The sequence below is a fragment of the Acomys minous genome (genome assembly GCF_964271855.1).
Source record: "Acomys minous genome assembly, chromosome: 12".
Lineage (NCBI taxonomy): Eukaryota > Metazoa > Chordata > Mammalia > Rodentia > Muridae > Acomys > Acomys minous.
This window is the reverse complement of record NC_140493.1, coordinates 49,469,568-49,495,548: the sequence shown is the minus strand read 5'-3', so window position 1 is coordinate 49,495,548 and position 25,981 is coordinate 49,469,568.

The following is a 25,981-nucleotide window of genomic DNA, read 5'->3' as shown; positions in this document are numbered from 1 at the left end:
TCCCACACACTTAGGCTGTTAAGCAGAAACGTAGTTCTGTGTTGAGTTCTGTGTTGTGTGGGCAGTGTGACACAGCAGCAATCAAATTGGTTTCTTCTTATTATAAAATAAGCACTAAGTCCTAACACAATGGAGATGATGTACACACTTGACCTACCCACTGCATTGATCTGTTCTAAAACAAAACAAGAAGTTCATCAAGGACAGTGAGGTTCAGCTTGGATATTAAAGCAGGGACAGGATTACAGCAGCATGACTTCTGGGAAGGGGATGTCAAGCACAGGGAATAATTGTGTTCCTGGAAATATCTGATGTGATTGCCTCAAAGTCCATGTTTCTAATGGCTATTCTATAATACAGGAGGTTACGAATGAATCCAAAAATCACTCTGGGCTAGATCCAAGATTCCTGAGTAGATGTCATCTAAAGTTGACTGGCTTTCCAACTCCTTTTATATATTTATCTACTTTGTAGTTTTGGAGATAACTATTCTCTACATAGCCTAGGATGGTTTTGATGCCATGGTAGTCCTCCTGTCTTACACTCCCATGTACTAGGTTTATAGACACTCACCACTACACTCAGACAGCTGATTATATTCTGGAAGAAAGTTATGATTTTTCACACCACTACTGAAAAAGAAATATCCCTGAAGAAACAGCTTCATCCTCTTTCTAACAGTCTCATTTCTGAAGAAGAAGCAGAAACTTACTTGTGATAAGTGTCTCTAGTATACAAATAGTAAAACATTTTGACCTTGGGGTCAGTCTTTGCATCCATCTTATATCATCTACCTCTAGGTCAATGATTCTCAAAGTATGGGTCATAACCCTCTGATCTCACATATCAGATATCCTGTATATCACATATCTACAATATGTGTCATAACAGTAGCAAAATTATACTTATGAATTCGTAACAAAATAACTTTGTGGTTTAGGGTGCCACCAAGAAATGAAGAACTGTATTAAAAGGGCACAGCATTAAGAAGGCTGAGAACCACTGCTATAAGTATAAACATTCATGAACAGCAAATTAACTGCTTATATCTTTGGATACCGACAGTAGATCAACACCTCAGCTATAATCTTTAATCAGTATTGGGTTTGTTTTGATAGAGTTTTAAACAACCTCTCCTGTTTCTTGTTTCCCAATAATTTTGAATGCTAAAGTAAGAAAGGAACTGTCTCCTTCCATACAAATTTCCAACCATAGCCACTTCACCAGCCACAATGGGATTTGGTTTTTTGTTTGTGAATTGGTAACAACATTGTATGTAATCAGAGAATCTACATAAAAACATGGAACAGCATTAAAAATAAGTTTGGCACCAAATAGAATGTTCTTTCCTCCCCACTTGAAAAAGAATTTTGGGTAATCTGACTCTTTAATGCTGTTGTTCTGTTATCCTTCTTAACCCATTGTCATTTCACTCTTTTCTCATGTTCACCACTTGAATTAAATAAATCACTTTCTATCCAGTTGCCAAGGGTGAAAATATGTGCTACCAATGCTTAGTGCCAAATCTCCATGACAGATCTCGTCTTCAAGCATTCTGAGATTATTCCAAGAGAACCTCTAATGTAGTATGTGATAGCTTCTCCACAGAAGCCTGACTCTTCTCAACCACAACGCAATGGTCATGTCCATCTGGAGCACACACATGATAAGCAAAGGCATTGACACCAGCTCCAGATGATAACCTTCTTCTTGTTCTTTGCATTGCCATCACAATGGAAACTTTCAGCAGTTCCCACGTAGGATCATCTGAGAATTGAGAGTCTCCTCCTCCTTTCCACAAGCCTATGCACTGTACAAAGCTCTATTATTAAGACTAACATCCATAATCTGTGATAAGCAGTCAGTTTCTAGAGGTTCAACTGGTGACACCTGCTTTTCTGGATCAGCATCTTTTCCTGCACAGACTTTGGCACAGAGATGCACCTGCAGTGCTAGCAAAACAGGAAGTGGGCTGATCTCCCCTGCATGCCCTCTTCTCTTCTATGCAGGAATAACTTTGTTTTAGTGGTGTCAGTGAAGATCCTTCACAAGTGGCATCAGACAGTATTAACATTATTAACTAATAAAGAATGTTGACTCCCTTACAATCTGACCAGCTTCCCCTATCTTAATCCATTGATGTAGGTGATCTGGAGCAGCCAGCTGGCAGGTGTCTTCCCTTAAAGCCTAAGGGTGTCTGCAAAGGTGGATAACAGTATGATGGTAGCCAGGTTTAGCAAATATATTTACATTGAACTCCAACAACATGTCACGCTGACTCTATGAAGGATGATTTGTAAGACCTGACTCTCCAACTCCAACTTTACGTAGACTGTGGCACTTTGGGTTGAATATATGATCCTGTCTGTAAAAGAGAGAAAGAAAAACCAACCAAATTTCTACACTGAGTAGGTTGTAAAATGCCTTTTCTGCTCAATGCTCATGCCAGATATCCTTCATGACTGACCTTTCCAGCACCATTTCTACCAAAGAAACTACTGCCCAATAAGTGATGACCACCCATTCCACCCTGCTAGAGGAGTCAAGGACAACATGAGGACACATGCCACAGAATTAACTAAGCAAGGATCATAGGGGCTTACAGATACTGAAGTTATAATCATGGAGCCTACATGGGTCCTCTACATATATATTGTTGTTATTTAGCTTGGTGTTCTTGTAGGACTCCTCCAAGTGGGAGTGGGAGGTGTCTCTCAGTGTTTTTTCCCTATTCTTGGGACTCTTTTCCTCCTTACTGGGTTGCCTCTCCCAGACTTGTTATGAGGGTTTGTGCTTAATCTTATTGTAACTTGTTCTGCCATGTTTGGTTGATATCCCTGGAAGGCCTGTTCTTTTCTGAAGGAAAATGGAGGAGGAGGAGGAGATCTGTGGGAGAAGGGGAGGGAGGCTTAGAAGAGCGGAGGGAGGGGAAGGGGGAGCTGAAGTTGGATGTACCATATGATAAAAGAATAAAAAAGAAAAGGATGATGTATTCTTTTCTTGGGACGCTCATATGTCCATGTTTGTATGGAAACAGCACCCAAATACATAGTGGTGGCTGCCCCTTTTTGTCAGCACCCTTCTGCAAAGGGAAAGAGCTGAGACTGCACATTCAAACCTCAGGAAAAAGGGAGAGCTGAGGACTGCACATTCAAACCTCAGGAAAGATCACTTGGGTGGATATTCTGCTTTAGCTCCCAGACTCCTCAACAGGGAAGGTCCTGGATCCACAGCAGTGACTTTCATGACTACATTCACTTGATGTGTTCCCTCACTTCCCCATCTTCCTTCAGATTACCCTGACTAGAGTTTCTGAAAATCACCTTTTAAGTAAATCATGAGCACTCAGCATTAGTCTCCAAGTACTCTTTGGACCAAACCCATACTCTCATTGTGATGGGAAGACTGCTTCAGGCTTCTCTCCGGAAGGCACCACCCTGCCTATGAAGCAGGGACTCAGACTTTGGGGGTCTTGGTGGCAGAAATATCCTGCAGATGTCATCTATGCTTCTGGGAAATCTGCTTTTCTTTGTAGGTGTAGATTTTTCAGGGAAAGTTATAAAACAATAATGAGTTGCAGGTATGCCAAAGTAAAAACAGAAAGCATGGACACCCTTGAAAGTGAAGAAAGGGGAAGTCAGCAATGCCTTAGACCCAGATTTTTTACGTGCAATGCATTCCAAATCAACTGTTTGATGGACATCTTGCAAGGACTTGCTGCAGTGTGCTTTCTCTTTTATTATTACAAACACTCTTTAATTACATTTATTTAGGATAGGGGTGTGCATTTGCCATAGAGCATTTGTGTAGCTCAGAGGACAACATATCTATGCCATCACCTTTATAGCACCTCTGTAAAGTTCTGCAATTCCTTAAAGCCAGCAACATGAGGATTTTTACCCAACAGTACACCGAGATGATTTGGAATAAGCATACACTAAATATCCCTAAGTCTCCAGAAGTTAGCTGGGGGTAAAATGAAGGAGATTCTTTCAACCTGACTTCTTTCATTATCATGTGCCTTCTCCACCATGGATGTGTCCTGTAGACAACATTTACCACCTCCACTTACTTACAGCTCTCAGCCCAAGCTTCCATCTGCTCAACTCAAGGAAGTTCTCTTTAGCTGCTTAGATACCATCCAGGCTCCCTTTACAGAAGTTAGTGCTGGCTAGTTCTGGCTACTCTAGTGCACACACAAACTAAAGTTATCTGAAAGGAGGGAACCTCAGTTAAGAAAATGTCTCTATAAGATCTCCTGTAAGGCACTGTTTTAGTGATTGATAGAGAAGGACTTGGACCATTGTGGGTGGTACCAACCCTGAGTAGTGTTCCTGGGTTCTATAAGAAAGCACTCTGGGCAAGCCATGGGAAGCAAGCCATTATACAGCACCCCTTCATCATCTCTGCATCATCTCCTGCTTCCAGGTCCCTGCCCTGTTTGGTCCATGTCCTGACTTCCTTCAGTGATGAACAGCAATGTGGGAGTGTAAACCAAATAAAACCTTTCCTCCTCAACTTGCTTTTTGGTCATGGTGTTTCATCAAGGCAATAGAAATTCTTTTTAATTAAATTAATTTATTCAGATTACAACTCGATAGTTATCCCATCACTTGTATCTTCCTGTTCCTCCCTCCCTCCTGCTATCACCCTATTCCCCTCCCCTAGGTCTAAGACCAAGGGAGACCTCTTCCCCCACTATATGGTAATATGCTATCAGGTTCATCTTGGTAGCCTGCTTATTCTTTTTTTTTTCTTTTTTTTCTCCTTTATTAATTTATTCTTGTTACATCTCAATGGTTATCCCATCCCTTGTATCCTCCCATTCTTCCCTCCCTCCCATTTTCCCCTTATTCCCCTCCCCTATGACTGTTCCTGAGGGGGATTACCTCCCCCTGTATATGTTCATAGGGTATCAAGTCTCTTCTTGGTAACCTGCTGTCCTTCCTCTGAGTGCCACCAGGTCTCCCCCTCCAGGGGACATGGTCATAGCCAGAACATGGAAACAGCCTAAGTGTCCCTCAATAGAAGAATGGATAAAGAAACTGTGGTACTATACCCTATGGAATACTATTCAGCTATAAAAAACAAGGAATTCCCGAAATTTGTGGATAAATGGATTGAGCTAGAAATGATCATAATGAGTGAGTTAACCCAGAAGCCTGCTTATTCTTTCTCTGAGTACCACCAGGCCTCCCCACCAAGGGGAGGTGGTCAAATATGGGGCACCAGAGTTCATGCTCTCCACATAACTGTGGAGAATGTCCTGTCCATTGGTTAGATCAGAGTATGGGTTCAATGTTTACTACTTGTATTGTCCTGGGTTAGTGCAATAGTTTGAGCAGACACCCCTGGGAGAAGAACATCGTGACAGGTAGATTGAGGTATTAGAAATTTTAACTAAGACAGAGTCTCTAGTTCTCTCTCTCTCTCTCTCTCTCTCTCTCTCTCTCTCTCTCTCTCTCTCTCTCTCATATTATCTTGTAGTTTTAACTATAGCTGATAACTATGCACTTATTTGGCCTTGTTATATTTATGTACATTCCTGGAAGACAGCAATACATCTGTTTCTGTACCTGCTGGAACCTGAACATAACACTCATTATCCAGCCCATAGCTTGGAGATCCAAAACAATCCTGCATAATTAATGCTGACTCTACTCAGCAGTCTTAGACACCAGGACTCAGCAACAACAGGACAGAAACATAGTAGATCAATTTCCTTGCTCTGTGTTCTTCCAGGTCTGTCCCTCAGAGCATCAGCTCCAAGCTACACTGATGGGTTTCATGCCAAAAGGGGAAACTATGCAACTGGAATCTAGATTCATTACATCTATAAATGCAGGGTTCATCAAACCTGTCACACTGTCTTTATTCTTTCAAACTGTTATTTTGTGAACAGATTTTCAGGATGGGGCAGCACAAAGCAAAATGTCCTACATTGGCTCATTCACCAGTTTGGGGCTACATGGTGCAAGGTTTAATTTTGTGTCAACTCAGCAAGCACTGAGCACAAGGAGAATCGGGAAGAAGCTTCAGTAAGTTATAAAGATGCAAATGTGGAAACACAGTGGTCACTGGCCTGGCTTACAAAGCCAAAAGCCTATGTATTTTGGGAGAAAGGAGCTGAGGGACAGAAGAAGGGAATGAGGAAGGATAATGAGGAAAGGAAGAAATGAGAAGAGACAGGTAAGAGAAAAGGAGAGAGGTAGATCATTTCCACAGAACCACCATCGTTAGAGTTTCCTCATCCATAGAAGTTCACATGAATGAGTCAGGGAAAACTTAGGAACACTTTCTCCTTTCAAATTAACCAGACAAAAGTGAGTTACATTCTTCAACAGGCATCATGTGTGGGAGCATTTAGCTCTTCTTCCTATATCTGTGAAATCCACTACCTACCTCCTGGAGTTTCAGAAACACTTTACCCCTTGTGGGTTCTGTGGTGGCCTGAGAGACTGAGGCAGTTTCACAGTGTAAGACTCATGTCAGAACATGAAATAACCTATCATGGCATGTCAATGAATCTGTGGGTCCTCCAGCCCATGAAAGCTTGTAAGGAACAAGCAACCTGGGCTTGAGTGGCAGCAGAAACGTGTGTTCAAGTCTCTTGGGACTTCATTCTAAACATCTATCTACTAATTAAATCATAATAGAGGTGGACATAATAGAGGTATGCTGTTAGGGCTCCTTAAGAGTCTATCATACAGCCAGGGTAGGGAACCACTGGGCTAGCCAATACTTACTGCTACCACACTCTGCCCTTAACTCACTACATAAGCATAGTCAGACTCATTAAGTTACTGAGCCTGCATTTTCTAATGCAGAAAATGAACTACAATTTACCTCTGTTACACATGGTCATTTTCCACTCATTTTCATAGCAATGTAACATTCCACTGTGCAAATAACCACTGTGCATTCTCTTACTGTTTAATAAGCCTCTGGGGTTATTTGTAATTGTGAAATATTGAAAAGGTGTTGCTAGTAACATACTTGAATACGACACTAGAAAAAAGTGTCCAATGTTTTTTTCAGTGTTCATCTAAAAGTGCAATTACTACACCACAGACAGAAAATACTTAATTGTGTGTGCTAGCCAGTAGTTGGTTTTCCAAGGTAGACAAAATAGACTTCAAATGTATAAAACATTTTCAAATGAGCCAATTACTGTTTCATAAACATTTATGGTGAACATAGTAAATATTGGGTGTGATTCTGGTGGATAAACAAATGCACCCACAGTAGAGACCTATCTCTTAATTGGTTCTACACAAGGGAAGGAGGGGCTGGAATAAAACACTGGGTGTTGCTGTGGTAAACACATGTATGGCTTCAGCAGAGAAGAAAGAGCTCTGATTCTGATATGAAAGATGAAAATGAACATTAGCAAGAAGAGGCAGTGAGAGACATCCAATCAAAGCCCTTGACCTTCAGGCGGGGACAACAGTGCCTTGGAGGTCAACTTTCTGGAAATACAACAACAGTTGGTTGAAAGTTGTCACTTGACAAATGTTATGTCTGCTCTACCATTCTGGCTATCTACCTAGACAGACATACGCTCACTGCCATTCTGATTACAAGATCTGGGACATGGAAAAAGCCAAGATGGGCATCAACTGATCAATGTGTAATAAAAATGTAACTATACACAACACAATTTTGTCATTTGTGAAGAAAAGTGAAATTATCAACTCTGCACATAAACGGATGCAACGGGAAACCATTATAATGAGTGAGATAACAAGAATATAAAGACAAATATTTATGTTTTCACTTATATAGAGATATGTACATTCTAGTGCTGAACCTTTAAATTTGGTCTCAGATTGGAATACTTGTAGAAACCAATAAATTAGAAATGGGTCATTGGGGGAGTAAAGAAAGATCTAAAACATGATGGTTAGTAGAAAAAAAGGTGCTATGAAGTGGGTAACAGGGAATAATGGAAAAGAAGTTTAAGTAAGGAGAGGATTGAAGAGAGGGACAAATGAGAAAATGGGGGGAGGGGAAGATCACAAGTAACACTAAAGATGTCTGAAAAAGTAATATGGAAACATATTTTAGAGGCTGAAAATAGCAGCCCCCAAAAAAGAGCCCTGAGAACTGAACAGAGAGGTGGGCAGAATAGACAGCAGAGCCAGAGTGTTCTAAGGAAGAAATAACACTGCCCCCAAACAGGAATACACCAGAGGGACCTGCTAGAGGATAAAATCAAGACAGTGTTGGGAAACTCCCTTACAGTAGTGCATTATGGCTGAGCCTCTTATGAAGTCCCAAATTTCATGTGGTTTTGTCTCAAATAAAGAACAGAGGGGCTGTGGAGAGAGCTGTGAGAGAGAACAGAAATAGTGGGACATCTCTGAGAATGGGGGTTCCTGTGAGTCTAAGAAGGTTACTTGAGCTGAGACTCCTAGCAGCAGGGGATATGGAGCCTGAAATGGCCACCCCCTGTAGCCAGGTGGCACTTCCAATGGAATCAGGAGTACACCAACCCACACAGAAAACCTTTGACTCAAGTTGTCCTACTTACAAGATGTGTAGGAAAAAAGATGGAGCAGAGATCAATGGAATGTCCAACCAATTATTAGGCCAACTTCGGATCCACCCCATGGGAGAGAGCCAGTCCCTGACACTACTAATGATACTCTGCTATGCTTACAGACAGACGTCTAGCATATCTGTCTTCTGAGAGACTTCATTCAGCAACTGATGGAAACAGATGCAAAGACTCATAGCCAAACATTAGTTGGAGCTTAGAGAGTCTTGTGGAAAAGTGGAGTCAGGGGGAGATAGAGGGGACCAGAGCATCAAGGATGCTAAGAGAAGACCTATAGAGGGAACTTACCTGAGCCCCTGGGGCCTCACAGAGACTGAACCACCAACCAAAAGCTTTCATGGGCTGAGCCTAGGCCCCTTACACATGTGTAACTGATGTGCAGCTTGGCCATCGTGTAGGGAGTAGGGGCTGTCTCTGACTCTGTTGTTGCCTGACTTCGGATCTCTTTCCATAGCTGAGCTGCCTTGTCTGGCCTCAGTGGGAGGAAAAGCGCTTACTCCAGTTGTGACTCGATGTGCCAGGGTGGGTTGGTACCCTTCTCTGAGGGGAAGAGGAGAAGGAATGGGAGGAGGGGGATGGGAGGTTGGGAATATGTGGAGAGAAGTGGGAGGTATGTGATCAGGCTGTATACTGATTTTTAAAAAGACAAACTAATAAAGAAAGAAGAAAATAATAGCTTATTAAAAAAAGATGAAAGAAAGCCAACTAGAGAAGCATGGGTTTGAATAATAACCTACTTAAAGGCACAGAAACATATACGTGTCAATTGACTGAGTGGAAAGAGGAGGTTGAAGCACAGGTGCCAAGGAAGGTTCAACACCAGACCCCCTCCCCCCATGAAGAACTAACTCTCAGCATACTGCAGCCCCAGCCTGTTCAAACAGGCCATTCCAGATGCTAACATATCCTTGAGTCTTCCCAATCCAAAATCTGTAGCTTTTCCTAATACAGAATTATCCATTGTGTCCTGGTATCTAAGACCAAGAAATAAAATTATCTGAAGTCTAACTACTTTATTTTACTGATGAGAAAACTGTGATCCTGGGCTTTCGTTATACTCAAAAAAGATAAATAATATGTATCACAGTAAATTAGAGACAGACATAGCAACGACAGAGGGGTCTCTAAAACCTGGTTTTGAAAGTCTGCTCAGTTACTGAGAATGTAAAACAAAAGCAAGCTTACTTGTGATTAATATAAAATTATTGCTAGAACAACTAGCCTTTACATATATTTCTGTCTTTACAAAACACAAATATCCTGGGCTTCTTCAATAATAACTAATGACTAAAGTCAAATCATTCCCTCTTCTGATTCAAGATCTTTTAACAAACATCTACTTAAATTTATGTCAGCTTGGTCAGCCTTTTATCCTTGGATAAGAGCAGGACAGGCAAAGGGCAGAACAAAGAGGACACCGCCACTTCAGAAGTGTATCAAACTTGTCCTGAATGTTTACTCTCTCATCACTCCATCCTGTCCCCTTGTGTGGCCTTAAGTCTCAACCTCCTTTCCTCTAACGTGTATTTTCATTGTTATATGAAGATCAAAAGAGTAATGAATTATGTTTCCCTTGTACATACTAGACATATGGTAAATTCCAGTGGAAGATGAGTTTAAGTTTTATTTTTCAGGCCGGGCGTGGTGGCGCACGCCTTTAATCCCAGCACTCGGGAGGCAGAGATAGGCGGATCGCTGTGAGTTCGAGGCCAGCCTGGACTACAAAGCGAGTCTAGGACAGCCAAAACTACACAGAGAAACCCTGTCTCGAAAAACAAAAAAAAAAAAAACAAAAAAACAAAAAAAACAAAAAAAAGTTTTATTTTTCAGTTTCTCTATTTAAAAAAATTTTTTATTGATTCTTTGTGAATTTCACATCATGATCCCCACTCATCTCTTCATCATTCTATATCCACTTTACAACCTCCCCTTGCAAAAATATAAATAAATATGTAATATAATATAACAAACATAATATAGCCAGATGTGGTGGTGCACACCTTTTATCCCAGCACTAAGGAGGCAGAGGCAGGCGGATCTCTGTGAGTTCAAGGCCAGCCTGGTCTACAAAGCAAGCCCAGGACAGCCAACGCTACACAGAGAAACCGTATACTGAAAAACAAACAAACAAATAAACAAAAAATATAATATAATAAATATAAAATAACCAAACAAATAAACCTCTAAGTAGAAGCCACAGAGTGTCACACTGTATACACATTTGCCCAAGCAGCTTAACTTGCAAATGTTCATTGCAATGGACCATTGGTCTGGGTGAGGCTTCTGGTTTCTGCTACGCCATCAATACTGGATCTTCACCAGGACTCTTCTAGGATATGTTTTTGTTGCTCTGTGTCATGGAGATCCTGCAGCTTTGGTTCTGCAGGACTGGACTCTTTACATGCTCCTGCAGTTTATAGATACAGTAGATGTTGGGGTGGGACAACTCAAAGCTCTGGATCTGGGCCTGGGCCAGTCCACCATGTCTCCTGTGTTCATACCATTGGGTCCAGCCCTGGTGGTGTGGGTGCAGGAATTTAAGATTTTTAAACATAAAGAATATCCAGACAAACACAAAGAAAGCCTAGGAATTACATTGCCTAAAAAAAATCATTTGAGGAATGTTCTGATGCACGATCATACAGGCATCAACAGCTGCACTACACCTTGAACTTTAAGACCTCAATCCCTAGCCAAGAACCTCTGGATGGTGTAGTGCTGCAACCTCCAGGACAGCCCTAAAGACAGTGCTGATCTATCCAAGGTCTCCAAGGAGTGACATGCTGACACACTCCTTGGGTTTGACATTAACAGTGACTAACAATTGATGAGTACTGGTCCTAAAGGCAGAGTCACTGCCCTGTGGATTGAATGCTGCTTTTATTAGGTGAGCTCTGTCGATTTCTAAATTTAAGAAACCATGAAAACTTTGACTTCCAACAGATAGCTTAAAATTATCACAAAGTCACACACACAAAAAAGCCAACAGATGCACAAGCTCTGTTTCCATCTGCCTGCCCCAGCTCCAGCAGGATTCCAAACTCCTCAAAGCTTGTGGTACGTGTTGGGCTGATCAAAAAAACATCACTGAAAATACATTTCATCTTAGATCATAAATTTTTTTGGTACAGTGTGACTTTCACTCTTGACCAAAAAAATAAAATATTAAAAAAAAATACAAGAAACAAAGCCAAGCAAAATCTTTACATCAAAGCCTTGTTGATTTTTACATTTATAAAAACTTAACCATACCTACCTATTAAAAATAGAACCTCTAAGGGCCTGAACTTATGTCCCAGTAGGAACCCAAACTTTTTGCTAACTTCAAGGAGCACTTCTCAGTAAGAGGCCAGAAGAAGGTGAAATGTCCTCCCAACATTGCTTTCTTACCTTGTGCTGACACCTCACAAGGTGTCAAAGCTGAAATACCACAGACAAAGCATCAAAGAGCTTTGTAAGAGACACTGAGTTGTGGTGAACATGATCCAATCAAGTCGTCTGACTGCTGTATCACTGTTTCTGCTTGGTGGTAGCAGAATATGCCTCTTAAAACTTCCATTTAGACTCCTTTCCATCTCTCTCTACCATATGCCCTTTATACTCCTACCGATTAACCTGTGGCTCAAAGGCAAGTGAGATGGTTATCATCGCCAAACCTTGGTCTAAAGTTTTACTCTGTCTTCCTCAACACCCAGGTAGAGGTCTGTAGTCACTCTGTCCCATGTAGTCCCCTGTCTTCCATGATAAGGAGACCTCACTCTACCACTGGACCTTCTGCACCCATTGCATTCTTTGGAAGAACAGATGCATGATAGGCACCTCTTCGTCCATGCAAGTTACTGTAGTTTCTGCTAGTGACCCTCAGTTGTCCTTTTTTTTTTTTAATTTAGTCCCTGGACCACAGTGTTAGGAACCTGGGTGTTGGATGTAATTAGACATCTTCTAGTCATTTGGGAGCATGCCCTGGATGGAAGTATTGACTCCCTGCTCCTTCCTGTCCTGACTTCCCTGCTTCTGCCTCTTCTCATCTCCTCTCTCATCCCTTCATCTTTCTTCCTCTCTATTCCATCTTTCTTCATCTCACTGCCTTATGATCCGGTTGTGAAACAGCACAGGCTTGGAGTAATAGTGCTAAGTAGACATGAGTAAAAAGTCTCTCAGGGGTCCATAATGGTGTTGAAAACCTAGCACATTTGATATTAAGTATTAAGTTCAACCCTTAAAGCTCTTTGCTCCCATCTCTCAAGAAAGCCATCTGCCTTTCAGGGTAATGGATGCTCACTTGCCACTAATTGACATATAAAGGGACATGAAATGCTTTATGAGATATTTCTAGATAACAAACAGTATTTATGAAAAACTGTTCATACTTCTTTGGGCAATACCTTCCAAAAGGATATATTTTGAAAGATTTTTAATAGCAGAACTTTCCCTTCACCTATTACAATACAAAAGTATGGATGAAAGCCTATGAGTCATAAAGAAAGAGCACTTCAGTTTCTTCAAGTCTACACTGTTTTAGTATAGATTTCCCTAAAAGCAAAGCATAAGGCATAAATTTCCATAAACAATTCCCAAGCTGTTCACAGAAGACAGAGTAGACTGATGAAACAGGGAAAGAGGAAAATAAATAAATCATACACCTCTAAGCCAGCTCCCCTAATAATCACCTAAGGATTGATCTCCTGGAAACCCTTGTAATGTGGTTCAGGAATATTCCCCAGATACCCCAGATTCCTTGTTGGTTGGAGAGTAATCCCAAAGACATTTGTACTCTCCTACTTCTCCACTTCATATTATAGGCCAAGAGCCAGCTGCAGCTTATCCAATACCAAGGACACAAAACAGAACAAATGTAGAGAACCCTAGAATGATACAACCCGGCTGGATGAAGACCTAGGAACTTCACATTGCTCCTTGGTGAAAAAGAACATCACAGCTGTGGAAGGACGTGGTGTAAGAAGCAAGAATGCTTGTTATCCGTGGGGTTTTTTTTTCTGTTTCTATGATAAAGACCATGTCTAAAAGCAACTTGGAGAGGAAAGTGGGTTTTGGCTGACATGTCCTGATCACAGCCCATCACTCTGAAAGCCAAGGCAGGAACTCAAGCAGGACATGAACCTGGAGGCAGGAACTGGAGCACAGATCATGAAGAAATGCAGCTTACTGGATTGGTCTCCAGGTTGGTTGTCAACTACATTTCTTATTCTTTCTAGAACCGCCAGTTTAGGGATGTCAATGTCCATAATGGGCTGGGTCCTACCACTTTAGTCATTAATCAAGAAAATACATGTCCCACAGACTGTCTACTGGCCATTCTGATGGTCTTATTTTCTCAATTAAAGTTCCCTCTTCCCTCAATTGAAGTTGACATTAAGTTGATTGGAAACTATCGAACACATTTGTCATTATACAAAAAAATCCCCTTCCCAATCTCATTAGGCTACAATCTATATGTGTATCAACCATTGAGCGTGACAGAGCACTGGTGATCTAACCAACACCAAAGACCCTACGTATGAGCACTATTGCATGGGGAACCAAGCGTTCATCAAGGAGATTTTGGTGTTTAATATCCAAGCCAAAACAGGGCCCTTCACAATTCCAACCTCCTATCTGCCTCTCTTCAGATTTCCAATCTTTGAAGTCCTTCTATTTATCTTCATGCTGGTTTACAATCATATACTATCATGCCTTGGACATTCTACTCTTTCTGTCAAGTAAGCCACATTCAACAAGAATCATAAATTCATTTTGGACATTGCTACATCTTTGCCACATAGGCTAGTGCCTGACCTAGTTGATATTCAGTATTAGTTGTTGAACTAAGGCATCAAAAGTAGGATGCCACTGGAGACTCTATTAGTAAATGAAGAGACTTGAACATTTTAAAATCATCCTTCTTCCTACAATGTGAAGAAGAGCTTATAAATGAGAATATGTGAAAAAAATGCAAGGAAGCCTTGGGCAAAGGCAGCTATCACATGGCTGAGACTCAGCTTTGGGTAGCCCAGCATGAGGAATGGGAGAGTTTGACAGCTATAGTGCATATCTAGGAGGCAGAAACAACAGGCTTAAAAACATTCACATTTCTGAAGTGGCATAGAGGAAGTGATCCATGTGGGATCTGTATTTCTGCACTGTTCAAGGGTAAGAAGTGAGGGGTTTTATCATCATGAATATGACACTTCAAAGTCAAGGCTGGCACTGTTTAGTGTTAGGTATCAAAGCTGACTCAGGAAAGGGGTCTTGGCTGGAGAAGCAAACTATGTTTTGCAGCTGTGAGTGTGTGTTTGTGTATGTGTGTGTGTGCACATGTGTATGTATGTGTGTGTGTACATGTGCATATGTGTGTACCTATGTGTGTAAATTCACACCATGCTTCAGAAGACAACTTGCCTCTAGACATAGAAACACCTGATTCAAAAGTTGGCTCAGGAGTTGTGGATGTAGGCTTGGTCCTAGGGGAATCATTGCACAACAGTGTTTGTGCAAAATACTTGGCTCAGAATTGTCTGTAGTTTAATAATCAGAAAACTTTTCTAGAATATATAAAGAAATTCATATTGTATGATAGAGTAAAAAGAAAATTCTTCAACTATCTGTATGTGGACTCATCTTTGTCCCCAAAATTCTACATTTTCCAATATATACCTTCACACACACACACACACACACACACACACACACACACACACACACATACACACAGAAAAGAAAGGCTTAGGTTTTTAAAAATTACATAAATTGTAATAATGCAGATATTTACACAATTCACAAGAAAAATTCAAACTGTTATTCTTGTTTCCAAAATTATCTTAACTACATTTTTAGACTTTTATAATCTAACAGCTGTATATATGCTATAAAATAATGTTTTCAAATTAAAAGAAAAATTACATTTAAAATACTTAGTATCACTACCACTCAGAGGCAGAGGCAGGTAGATTTTGGTGGGGCTGAGGCCAGCCTGGTCTACAAAGCAATTCCAAGATAGCCAGGGCTACACAGAAAAAACCCTGTCTCAAAATACACACACACACACACACACACACTACTAAGTACAGTATTTAGGATCTCATTAAACATCTGATAATGTTATAAATATTTAGGGAGGGAAGATACAAGAAAATTGACTGTTTTCATTTTCAGATTGGGTTATCAACCCTGTTAAAGTTATTTTTACACAACAGCGTTTCTCAGTTTTTCTCTTAACTCAGCTATCCACAAATAATCAAGACTTATTTAAACAAGCTTCAGAGCACAAGAACTGAGCAGTTAGGATTCTTAACCCTCTAAGCTAATTTGACTTCCTCCCAGCACACATCTCAACAATTCTTGTGCTTTGTAGCTCTTCTGCTCCAGCTCCTCTCTCGTGATGTTTCCTGAACTACTGCAACGGCTGAATCCCTTGGGTCAATTCCCTACTTCCTCCTCTACCTTCCCCTCCCCTGGCTGGCAGGAAGTCCAGTCCTATTTTCTCCCCTGCTCATCGATTGACTGTAAACTTCATTATTAGCATTATCAAAAGACAATTGGGGAGCTGTGTTTACACAACATTGGGACAGGAGATTTTGAGAACAAGGATTGCAACCAGACAAGGGGGGACAGAAATTAGCATTTGATTTACACAATAACCTTATGCCTACATAACCCAGATCGCTCCATTCTGAATTTAGCATGAATCCAATATAATGTACTTGTTAATGATCACTGAATCCCCAGCACATAGCCCTGCCCACATTCAGGAGTGGTCTGAAAAACATCATCACACAGAAAGTGCTCTTCCCAGGGGATAGAAAGGAAAGAGAGAAAGATGTAGCTGACTGTGTCATCAGGCCAAGAATCATTCCAAACAATGTCTAGAGATCTCAGTGAGTGCCCCAAATCTTGAGGGCATTACCTTGTTCTCACTAATGAGGGAATAATGTTCAAATTTTGAAATGGCTTAAAGATATTGGCACAGTCAGATGACAGACAGAGAAGAGTTAACACCAGCTTGATTTTCTTCTTTCTTTCCATTTTCTCTTTCATTCTTTTTCCTTTCTTCATTTTTTCTTTCTCTTATTTACTTTTTAAAAAAATCAGATATGCATATAACCTAAGCTGACCTCACACTTAATATGGGGCCAAGATTCATGGTGAATACCAATTGTTTGGTTTCTTCCCAATTGTTGAGATTAAAATCATGGCCATCATGTGCTTAGTTTATGCAACACTGGTAACAGAACCCATCAGTTGGAGCATGCTACGCAAGCACTAAACCAAATGAGCTACGTTTCCAGCCTGACACTGTCATTTTCCAACTTCCTGCATCTGTTCTTATTTTCCACCCCTCCAGCATGGTCTGTAGTATCCTGAAAGGGAGTAAAAACATTGGAGGGATCTGAAACTTAGGCAGGTTAACTAGATCCTATAATCCTTATGATCTCAAGCCAGAGAGAAGTGGGTCCCAGCAGGTCATCAGCTCACTGATTGGGAAAATAGGAACCAGTCCAGTCCCCGGGTAACAGGGTGGAGCAACAACTTACCTTTGCCAAAGAAACTGAACTAATTCCCATCCGTACTATCGAATCATTATTCTCACGCCTCAGAAGCCTTAGTCATCCTCTCCTCTCTTTAGACCACGCAAAACAGGGCTGTGGGTTTCAAAAGATCAGTGGTACTACACACCCAGAATGTGCCCTAATTGCTTTTATTGCCCAGCTTTCACTCAGACATCAAACTCTATCTTTTTCCTCTCCCAGGATATATATGCTTAACATTCCTGACTACAGCCTAATGAGGCTGTGGATGTCACTGTGATATTTAGCTTCTTTAAATCTTGATTAGCTTCATCCATGGTGCTGTGCTGGGACAATCAGAAACTCTGGGGACTGATACCATTAGGCAGACATATATCACCAAGCCAAGCAGGATGGGAAATTCAGCCGGGTAGTGGTCAACTGTATATACCACAAGCCTGAAGTTGATTATAAAACTCCAGTCTCCAAAAGTAGAGGTTTAGGTCTTAAAGGCTTTTCAAAGTTATAGTTTTCAAATTTTGTGAAAGTCTGCTTCTCTATGGAACATTTTTAATGCGTTAGCTTATGACCACTGTTTAAGGTATAAATTTAGTTTATGTTCTTCTGAATTTAGGATCCCATCTTGACTGGCTCATTTGGCAAAAATGAGCCCATATGTCAATGGGAAGGTGACAGCTAGAAAATATCACTGAAGGTGTAAGTGCAGCCTTGCATATTTGTATAAACAAGCCTGGGGAGGCACATGTCATTGCTTTTCCTTTCTTATTTCTCAAAGTAACTTATGTTTCCCATGCTTACAAAACACTTTCTTTAAGGCACCAACACACTGTTAAAAAAGAAAAAAAGGCTAAAGACCAGAGCTCAGCAAATGCATGAGGCACTCATGCACAATGCTTGGCATTACACGCTGACTTATTCCCTCAGTCTCCACACAGAAGCCCATTCCGTGGGGTTTTCAGTCCCTCAACAACTCTTTAGACATTTCCACAAAAAATTCTTTGTAATTCAATATGAATTACAGATAATTAATGCACAAGACCAGAGGGCATAGCTACTGAGGGGAGTAAGTGAAACTGTTTAAATAAAAAACAAGATATAAATGCCAACATGCTCTCTGTCATTTGCCAAACTGATAATAGGTAAAGGGATTTTACTATGGTAAGAAGGTTACATATTAAAGATACAACAGCGGTTCGATTTAGCTTCCAAATGTGGACCAAATAAACTACTACCCAAAATCAGTCCAGTTTTATGGCTATAAGGTTTGCTTTTACATTGTTTTGGGTTTATTAATTTTATTTTACATATATATGAGTGTTCTATCTGCTTTCCTGTGTATATGTGTACCATGTGCATACCTGGTCCCCGTGGAGGGCAGAAGAATGTGTCACAGTCCTCAGGAACTGGAGTCACAGATGGTTGTCAGCTACTCCGTGGATGCTAACAAGCCCAGGCAGGTCCTCTGCAAGAGGAGAAAATGCTTAAACCACTCCACTGTCTCTCCAGCCCCCATGTCTGCAATGTTCTTGATCCTGGGTGCTTTTGACAGCTCTAGCAGATAGCAGAAGCAAGGAGCTCATCGTGTCTCCACTGGTCTGTCTACAGTGCTCCCATGCTGAGATCCCTGTCTTCCTACTAACACCTGACTCTCTCAGTGTTTCGTAATCTCCAGCCAAGGTCTTTCATTATGGCCATCAGCAACATAAACACACACACACACACCACACACACGCACAGACATACACACACACATACATACCCCAAGATCTGGCCATTCTCAGTCTGTGAACCTGTGCTTCTCTTACCAAGTGGGAAGTTTTCTCCCCAATCCTGGAATTTCTACCATTGTGTGTGCATGTATCTATGTTATGGACCAGTTGGGTATGGTTCTTGCTTTGTCTCAAGGAATTCTGAACCCATGTAAAGAGAAAACCCTCTGGTTCCATGATGGCATGTTACTAGTAACCAAGAGAAGGGTTCAACGCAAAGATACACAGTGGTCTTAACTAGGTAGCCATGTTTCACTTCCAAAGTATATCTTAACTGAATATCTTCAATATAGTATGTATATGTCTATATACGTATAATCAATTGTTAATTTGATGTACTACTTTCAAGCCATTGCAAATTGTTTTACTATTTTATTCATATTTAACAAAACTGTAGTGCCATTTTAATTAGTAATTTTATTTCCTTCATCCGGATTTTAAATCATAATTTCTATACCCCTGACCACAACCAGCATTATAATAAAACATAATGCTGTTGAGTGGGTATTCTTTCCTTATCTCTGAATTTAGGAGGAAATTCAAGAACCTCCTTGCATAACCGAAACTGCCTTTGGAACAAAACAAATATCATTTTTCAAGTTATAGAATGTTTTTGTGAATTTCTGTTTTATTCTGTTTAATCAAGAATGAATTTGCAATTTTGTCCGGTGGCTTTTCAGTTCTTCAGATTATCCTAGTTCTTTTCCCTGGGATACATAAATATAATGATTTAAACATATTGCCTTATAATGGAATATTCTTGAATTATTAAAAATAAATACCACATAGTCATGCTGTAAAATGCACTTTTCTATTTTTGTTAATGTGTTATTCAGGATTTTCTATCATTTGTCCAAATGAGGGGTAGTTTTTTTGCAAATTTATTTATGAGTAATATTTGTTTATGTTTGAATTGGATGCTGTGTTCATGACAAACATAATATTGTGGAGAATTTTGGGGAGCATTAACAAGGTCTGCACTTTAATGGACAGAAAGCTTCTTGGAAACCATGTGGATTTGGTGCGTGTTACCATTTGAATGTGATAGGTTAGGGACTTGGTCCCCATCCAGTCGTCCTATTGCAGGAGGAAGTTTTAAATGGGACCTATCTGGAAGAAATGGGTTCCTGAAGGAGCGTTCATTAGAGTATCCTGTCTCTAAGCTTTTCCTATCTCTCTGCTTCTTGTCTGTTGTGTCATGAACTGCTACCTTCCACCATGTGTTCCTGCCGACATGATGATCTTCTGCCCAAGCACACAAGGCCAGGCAACCATGGACCGACCATCAAAACCATGAGCCAAAATAAACTTTGCCCTATGAACACTGTTACCAGGTATGTGGATGCAGTGACACAAAATGATGCTTTGTTGATGGCAAAAGTTGTCCTGTGACTATTTTCTGTATTTTACCTTTTGCCAACTTGTCAAGTACCAAGCCAGAGAGTTTCTTATCTTAAAAGAAAAATGGTAGACAGTGCCTGTGGAACAACCCAAGGCTGAACTTTATTATCCTTCTATTTTACACAAATTTACCTGCTTAGGTTACTTTTAATTTCATCTGGGTTATCTCTGGGCTTACACGTTTCTCTAGAAAAAAATAAATAAGCCTGTTTACCTCTTTCATTTTATTTACACAGATTTGAGCAATATTTTTTATGATTAAAATCTCTGCTGTTTCCACTGGTGACCCTTTCTCCCATTTTTCAAATGTCTATTTGTGCCTAAGCTCCTCACTTTCTGTTATTAGATGACTATGCAGCCTGTTTATTCCTAAGAATAATCCTTAGGTTTTCATCGACCAGTTTTCTTCTTTGCCCTTTGCATAACCATCAATTTCCTCTTCAGTTTGGGAGGCAGAATTTGAACACTGTATGTTCTCCTGAATGATGCTTCCCCATGCCTGGCTAAGTCTGATGAGTAGTTTCCACAGCAATAGTTCTAGACGTCATGCACTTTTAGTACTCTGTGACATTACAGGTACTTAAGACACCATAGCTGCTTAAAAGGACTGCATGTTTTTAATATTTTGCTATAGCCTTATTTATTGTTGAATATATCTGTATTGTTTATTTTTTGTTGTTGTTGTAGTTCACTGAAGGAACAATATTTGGTCAAGTTTATTGACTGTTCCCTGGCCATTTTTTTAATGTTCAGTGTATAAAATCTACTCTATCAACTAGGAATGCCTTGTCATTTTATTTGGCTTTCCTATAATCTTGCATATTTATTTTGCTTCTCAACTTATTAAACTGAGACCTGTTCACAAAAACGTTATTTTTCTCCAAGAAGTACATAGCTTCAGAGATGACCTAAATGAGATCAAAAGGAATCTAAACAGGGAACTTTGGATGTCGTCACATGTTCACGTGTTAGAGGACAATGGTGGGTACTGGTTGCCAGCTGCCATCCTTTGTTTAAGACACAATCCACCGCTATCCTGGAATCTTGTCATCTAGACCAGGCTAGCTGCCCAAAAGCTGCCAAGGATCTATCTTTCTTTCCATTGCTCAGCTTATGCTACCATACTGGCTTTTTTTTTAAAGATATGAACTCAGATTCTCATATGTGAAAGGCAAGCATTTTGTGTGTCCACTTAAACCATCTCCTGTGTCTCATTTTTTTTATTTTAGTAAGCTAACTCACTATTATTAGCTAACTCACTATAATTCTGGTTATTGTTCCTTCTTTTCAAATATAAAATATATTACAGCCAGAGAAGTTGTGTGCCCCCAAACAACCATAAAAGAGCCTGTCCTTTGAAATCAGATAAACCTTGATTTGAGTAGCAGCTGTAACATAGGGAGCCAGCCTACAATATTTAAATGAAAACCAAGGGTCCCGTGCAGCACAGATAGAGGGAGTGCCTTCTTCAGGAAGCCAGCTGGAACTGGTCACCAGAACTTCTGTTGGGCCAGTCAGTAGGAACCCTGACTCCCTTCGTAACTTCTGGACTTCCCAGTTATTCTGAGATGACTTTTGGGTGGTCTGCAAGGCACTGGGGAGCAGGCATGGCAGTTTATGTTGACCTCTCCACCAGAGTTCATCACAATACCATGAAATGATGTGCTGTGTGCTCAAAACAACAGGTTTTCATCTCATCAGAAACTGCCAACTCTGAACATAAATGAACAAAATAAGAGATCTCCTTTTAGGGTCTAGATGTTGGTGAGGAGGGTCACTGCCTCACATGTGCTTGCTCAGGAAATAAACATGAGCATTTATCGAGCGTTTGCTCTGTTCAGATACTTGATAGGATGTGCATCAGTGTTTGTAATAATATCATGAAGTATTATAATTGTACCTGATCTACATAGTTTCTCCTCCCCCTCCTCTAATTCTTGTCTCAAGCATCCCTTCTTTTGCAATTGACTATGTCTCATTCTGTTTTGTGCTGCTGAGACAGAAACCCAGAGGCCAGTTATTATATATCATTAGAAATTAGCTTACATGTCTTCAGACTGAAAATTTGGTATCGAGATGCTGGCATCTGTGAGCTCAGGAAACAACTCACTTGCCTCCTAAACAGCATGACCTGACTTTGGTCCCCAGAACTTATATTTAATTATTTTTAAAAACAAGGTTGATCATGGTGGTAAAAAACTTATAATTCAAGCTCTGCGGGGAGATAGATGGGTCCCTGGCATTCAATGGCTTGTTAGCCTAGCCAACTTGGCAAGTACCAAGCCAGAGAGTTTCTTGTCTTAAAATAAAAATGGTAGATAGTGCCTGTGGAACAACCCAAGGCTGAAGTTTATTACCCTACACATATAGAGAGAGGGCAGGAAGACAGAGAGAGGGAAAGGAAGAGGGAGAGTGAGAGAGAGAGAGAGAGAGAGAGAGAGAGAGAGAGAGAGAGAGAGAGAGAGCCCAGTGCATCCATCAAAGACCTTCTAATTATGTCATAAGATGGTGGAAAAGAGATGACAGGAAAGGTGAAGGGGAGAGAGAGAAGGAGAGAAAACAAGGGAGAAATGGAAGGAAGAAAAGAGAGAGGGAGAGGAAAGAAGGGGGAGAGAGAATGCTCCTGAAATTCTGGTGACACAATTATTGTAAACATTAGGGCAAAGCCATCATGGCCTAAGGACCTCTCTTCAAGTTCACATTCCCAAATACTGTGATTGTTGATGCACATGGCAATTAGATATCAGCAGGATATTTGGGAACATTTCATTCATATCGAGCTGTGGTTGCTGTTCTTCCTTTACAGACCATGAAGCTGAGTGCTTTCATGCCTCACACTTCAGATATCTGTGTGATCCTCATGTGTGCCTGTGGACTCGAGACTTCTCCATACCCTTCTTTAGCCATATACTGAGTCCCAAGCTTACCTAGGATGCTATAGAAAGCCTTTCCTGAACTCTCCCAGCCACAGCACACTGGGAAGAAGTCACTCTGGTAAGACATCTCACCTTCAAGCTATAGTCATCAGCTTTCCATGGTGAAGTTCCCAATGACCCTCACTTCCTGGCAGCCCCTCTCTGGTACAGTCTTGTCCCACACTATTCTGAAAATGACAGTGAATTCCAGGACTAGCTGATAAAGGGCACTGTGTTCCCATCTTGCTTGTACACATTTTCACTGTTATCATATGGTGAGGACACTCAGGCAACCTTGTAGAGAGGCCACATGGCAAGACCTGGGGCCTGCCTACTACCAACAATTAGACCCCAATAGTGCATATAGTCTGAGTGTGCCAACTGGGAAACAGATACTCCACCCACCTGACCGACAGACCCAGTAAGGAAACCTGATTCAAACTACCACATGGCACACAACTCACTCCCAGAGTCATGACTGAGGAAGGCTCCTGATGTGCAATCAATACTAATTGTTGTTTTAAGCCATTGAGTTTCAGAGTAATTAGATACACTTAAGTTTTTAAAAGTACTTTCCAAAACTGTCTTTAATTCCTAAAATTTAGCCAATGACATAAACCTGCCCTTGGCTTAGATACAATATAACTTGTAGTTATCAAGAGGATAAGGGAAAAGAGTATGGTACCAAGGTCTGTATGTTTGGTGTTGGCTATATGAATGCACAGAGAATACTAGGAGACAAAGGGAGGCTTGAGAGCACAGGTGCATGCTATAGCACAAGGAAAATAAGTCTTATCTTGAGCCCAAAACATGAAAAATTAACTAAATTATTACCTTTAAAAGAGGAACTCTATTTGGCAATACTCGTCTAAAGTGATATGGAAAATAAAAAGATATCTGACAAAATGACAAATTAATTTGGAAGAGATTTCCAGACAGAATATTAAAAGGCCTAATAGTTTGCTTTGGGTGTGTCTGGGTAAAAGATTAAGAAAAATGGTTGCAAAACAAGATAAGCATGAAAGCAAATGACCTGAAAACTAAATTATGAAGTTTCTTAGCAGACTTCTTTTGTGGTGGAAGGCACTGCTAAGACTTGCTGCATTGAGTGAGTACAAAATGGCTGCACACAGTATGGACCATGTCTAGAAGGCATAGTAACTGAAGCTGTGAAACACACTGATTTGTTAATCAGGAGCACCAAGCCACACCCTCGTTGCAGCTGGACAGCCACCACCACCACCCACTTGTTCAGAAGACACAAACTTCAAACACTGTGTGCCTCCAAATATGGGAAAGAGCACTGACCACCTGGAGAACATAGAGTCTGCTGCCCTGGCTGCAGCTGCGGGTAGCAGCCAGCAGTAACCAGCAGAGGCTCAGCACAGCAAAGCAGGTAAGGAGATAAGAGCTGAAAAGGAAGAAAGGGGAATATAAAAATATAGAGGATCCCTACCCAGATCTAGCCAATGGACAGGACATTCTCCACAGTTGAGTGGAGAGTGGGGTCTGAGTTTCACACCAACTCTGGTGCCTCTTATTTGACCACGTTGCCTGGATGGGGAGGCCTGGTGGCACTCAGAGGAAGGATAGCAGGCTACCAAGAAGAGACTTGATACCCTATGAGCATATACAGGGGGAGGAGGTGCCCCTCAGTCACAGTCATAGGGGAGGGGAATAAGGGGAAATGGGAGGGAGAGGAATGGGAGAATTCAAGGGATGGGATAACCATTTAGATGTAATATGAATAAATTAATAAAATCTATTTTAAAATATAGAGGGAAGATAGAACATAGATTATAGAATCCTACTCCTCAACTCAAGGCCTTTATTGTTACTCACAAATAAGGTTATTTTTAATTCATTGGTATTGATTTTTGTATATTGATGCAAATTATGGTCATATCAAATTCTAGTCTAACTTTATCACAAGAATATGTACCCTAGGTCTAATAGATAGATATGATTCTATAGATGGATAAGGTAAAATAGTTATATAAGGTCTTCAAAAGCCTCAGAGACCTACAGACATGGCATTTAATGATGTTTTTATTATTCTAAAAATTCTATGACAGCAAGTTAACTCCTAGCAACACCCCGCTGACCTCAAAACAGATGATGAGCACCAAAGAATCTCTTTATAGAGTTGGCTTCAAATGTGGCAAACAAGCCAATGGGCAAAACGTCCTCATTTCTGCCACAGAGAGAATTCTGCCTAAAAATAGGCAAGCTTAGATACAGAAAAAGTTGATGGCCAAACTCTGCCAGGACAGGGTAAGCAAGCCCTCAATAATTCCTGCCTTGCAAATACATCTGTCAGAGATATTGCCCTAGAAGGCCGAAGATGATGCTCCAATGTTATAGAGAGTATTGGGTGACTGTTCAGGTAGTAAACGGTCTCAGTCATTTTTTCATTTTGGAAGCTGCTAAACTGTTCCTGTTCACTCGGGTATTTAAGTTTTATCCCTTCTCAGGTCTCTGATGGGGTTGAAAAGCAGATAGTTTAATCTTACAATTAAGCTTAGTTGGTTAGGGGTTAAGATGTTTTTAGATCAAGATAGATGTTTTAAGTTAATAGAGATGAGATATAATAGATACTGATTTTCATTCAGAAATTTAGACCTGACAAGATAGGAAAGATGCTTTCTTCAACTTTGACAAATACAAATAGCCAAATTCCTTTGAATGTAGCATTTATCTAACTCCTGATTGTCTCATGGTTCTTCCTGCTGTATGTAGTTTATCTTATTCATGTGTAATAATATACATGTATATGTTAAAATTAATTTTTAAAAAGACTTGCTGGCTTGG